The sequence below is a fragment of the Pinus tabuliformis genome, chromosome 9 (genome assembly GCF_031772625.1).
Source record: "Pinus tabuliformis cultivar Carrire ecotype Pingquan chromosome 9, CPIR1, whole genome shotgun sequence".
NCBI classification, from domain to species: domain Eukaryota; kingdom Viridiplantae; phylum Streptophyta; class Pinopsida; order Pinales; family Pinaceae; genus Pinus; species Pinus tabuliformis.
In genome coordinates, this window is record NC_142307.1 from 1,554,103,451 (window position 1) to 1,554,107,352 (window position 3,902).

At 38.0% G+C, this 3,902-nt stretch overlaps 1 pseudogene; it reads left to right on the plus strand.

Moving 5' to 3' along the window:
• Positions 1-1,414: 1,414 nt before the first annotated feature.
• Positions 1,415-3,279, plus strand: LOC149154538 (phosphatidylinositol 4-kinase gamma 6 pseudogene; annotated as a pseudogene).
• The last annotated feature ends 623 nt before the right edge of the window (positions 3,280-3,902 follow it).

Below are 3,902 nucleotides of genomic sequence, written 5' to 3' on the forward strand. Positions count from 1 at the left end.
TAGTTTTGCCTCAAATAAGCTTGAAAGGTTCATCTTATGAAAAACCCAATACCAGAGATTTCTAGCAAACGTTGCTGTGGCAATGCCAATTTTGTGGACCAGTCAACGATCTATATACAAGTAAATGTAACATACGCTTTAGAGATTATTTAATGCTCTTTCATTATTACAGGGGATTGTATAAAATATCTACATGCATACCATTTTCAATTTTACATGTCTATTTTGTAACAGGGCATGCTAGGAAATGGTAGAGATATAACATTAATGGAATATTTAGGAATATTTTTAATAATAATCAGATATTTTATATAATAGTAGTTACTCATTTTTTTTACTCTTTAGAGTATGAAATATGTGGTTATTTGAGCTTGTGGTATTAGTAAGCAATTACTAGCAATGTTAAATACCTTGCGCAGAAGCTTTTATGCTTTTATCATTTTGCATCTATATGTTAATTCTAGACTAGTATGGTAAACATTAGTCTCATTTTCACTTGGCAATTACTAGCAGTGTTAAATACCTTGCACAGAAACTTTTATGCTTTTATCAATTTGCGTACAAAGGCGTTTTCATTTTGCTGGACAAAATTGCACTAGCTTATCTAATCATTTACACTCACATTTATCTTCTTTTTGGAGCTCCTCAGATAGGCATCTTTTTATGTTTTCACATTCAAAGAACCGACTTTTCCTTTTCAATAGCCTTGCCAATCTCCATGAAAATGCTTTGCTGTTTCTTCCAAATTGCCCACAAGAAGGAGAGGGAAAGAAAGAACGTAGATCTTTTCTTTTGTTTAAAATTATTTAAACAACTGATCTGGTTTTCATTCACTTAAATTATATATATATTGGTACATTCCAGTTATTGGAAATTTAGAACAATTCTGGTTCCGAAAACCATTTCAGATTGGGTTTATTTACAACTTTTTTATGTTTAGAAAAGCTACGAGCAGATCAATTATGGGAAATGGAATTGACAATATTTTGCTCACTTGGGTTATGCAATCGAATTTGATTAGAAAGAAATCATATTTAAATATGCTTTACTTTCTTATTTTTCATTTTTAAGCCAAAATGTGATTGTTTTCTCTGTTTCCAGGTAGTGGATGCTTTGGAGGTTAGTCAGCTGACATTTCCGATGTGAGAGTAGGGGCTTCGGATACTCCCTTCAAAATTCTCCTGGAAATTCATGTTTAGGATGTATTTGTGGAGCCATTGTCACCAATTTTGAGAGGCTATGAAATCAAGTTTGATTGATTTTCACAGTTGTTCGTTGGATAATTTCCTGTTCAGTTGTATGCTCTAGGCTGGAATTTGGTGTTGATCTCCACTGCTGAGGAGAGTTTTGGCTTTCCGAAGAAAGCAGATTATAATTTATGCCTTCCAACAAGGATGGTCCGGTACAAACACAAATGGCTGTTGCTGTTCTAGATGGGTGCCTTAATATCATGGCTTTGAGAACATGGACCGAAAGCAGACAGGGAGGGGAGGGGTGTATTCGTTCAAGCATACGCAGGCGGTGCATTGAGCATTGGGAGGAATGTATTTGTTCAAACATACGCAGGCAGTGCATTGAGCATTGGGAGGAGTGTATTTGTTCAAACATACGCAGGCGGTGCATTGATGACAGAGAAAACAATGCACACACTCGTAAAAGGAAGACGCAGATGGACTTGAATCTACCCACTGAAGAAAGTTCTCACATCTGGAGACACAGTGTCGAAGAATGATCTGAAGACAATGCACACACTGGTAAAAAGAAGATGCAGATGGACTTGAATGTACCCACTGAAGAAAGTTCTCACATTTGGAGACACAATGTTGAAGAATAATCTGAGTACAGTGTGAAACGATGCTTCTCTTCCTCTTACGAGAGGCTCACTGCAACACTGTTCTGCACTTTGTTTCCCTACCATTGTTGATTGTCAACTGCAAAGAAATAGAGGAGGGACTGTTGAGATTTTGGAAGGTGCTGCACAAAAATTAACAAGTTGGTCAAGGACGTGATTGAGGCAGTTGACCGTGTTGTAGATCCAATAGATCCAATCCTTGTTCGATGGGGGCTGGGTGGGGCTGACTATTCCAGAAATTATGGAGGTATCAGTGTTGCTATCATAAAACCAACAGATGAGGATCCCTTTTCTCCCAACAATCCAAAAGGCTTTGTCTTCAAAGTTCTGGGGCAACCTGATTGAAAGAGATAGGTTAGAGTTGTAGAAAACAGGTATCGGAGAAGTTGCAGCATAACTTCTAGATCATGATCATTTTGAAAATGTTCTTCCTACTGTGCTTGTCAAAATAACACATTCAATTTTTAATGTAATGTGACTACAAGGAAGAAAAGAAATAAGAGACATACTGTTAGTAAGATTGCATCGTTTCAGCAGTTTGTCCCACATGATTGTGATGCCGTGACCATGGAACATCTAGTTTCCCAGTGACCGCTCTAAATAGGACTGGAATACCAGATATTAGGATAATTAACACTGACAGACATGCAGGCAATCTTCTTGTGAAGAATATTGAAAATGTAGGAGGATATCCCCAAGTTGGAGAAGAATCCGTTGATATCACACCTATAGATCATGGTCTTTGCTTCTCAGAAAATCTAGAGGATCCTTACTTTGAGTGACTCCATTGGCCTCAGGCTTCTTTTTCTCAGAGGACAAACTGGAATATATTTATAAGTTTGATTCTATCAAGGATGCATAAATACTGAGACGGGAGTTAACCCATGATAGGAGAGGCTTGTTTAAGGGTTTTGATGCTGTGCACTATATTCCTAAAAAAACTGCTGAAGCTGGAAATTGGAGAAGAATCCGTTGATATTACACCTGTAGATCATGGCCTTTGCTTCTCAGAAAATCTAGAGGATCCTTACATTGAGTGGCTCCATTGGCCTCAGGTTTCTTTTTCTAGAGGATGAACTGAAATATATTTATAAGTTTGATGCTATCAAGGATGCATAAATACTGAGACGTGAGTTGCCCATGATAGGGAGGCTTGTTTAAGGGTTTTGAAGCTGTGCACTATATTCCTAAAAAAACTGCTGAAGCTGGTCTTCGTCTTGCAATGATGAGTCGTGAGTTTCATGGAGTGGAGGAATATAGTGAGCTTCAAGCAATTTACTTGACTGCTGTTAGTCAAGTGATGTGTAAGTTGGAAGTTGATCAAGAAATGTTTGTCGTTAAATCTGAGGGAGAGGATAATCGTTCAGAACCTTTTTCAGAAGAGGAACATTTGCCTGAACAATTTCAATTTGATATGGATTATGAAGATGAGGATTTCAGTTACATGAACTCTATTATCAGTGGTTGGATTTCAGTTACATGAACTCTGTTATCAGTGGTTGGGTAAAGGAGTCGTGCGGCAGTTTTAACAACAGGCTGGCTTCCATGGGAGTAAATCGTTTTAACAAGTTTCTAAATGTGCCTGAGTACAGTGGAATCCCACAATTATTTCCTTGTTTTTCCTTAACAAATTCTGAAAGACATGATCTGCAAATTCCTCCTGTTTCATATGGCACACTTAGAAATTCTCAAGGAGGTATCAGATCTTCATTTGCATCAAACTGGCCTTCCGCAAGAATGATGCCGGAGTCCACTTTCAAAGGTGGAAGAGATTTCACGTCTAGAGGAAAATGAAATGCAGGAGCCAGTTCCAGGGGTGAATGCAGGAAAGGACTCTTTCAACCATAAAGGCCCTTTGTCTGCAGGGCTCTCTACATCAGTGAGATTTATTAGGTGCTCAAAGAGATATCACTGAAATGTATTAGTTACTCAAAGAGAAACCAAGGTTGTAGTAGACAAGGAATCTTGCTACTGCAGCAGTCTTAGTCACCAGATTCGCCGAATTTCAACCATTAAATTCGAAATTCGGCGAATTTCAATGACAAACGAA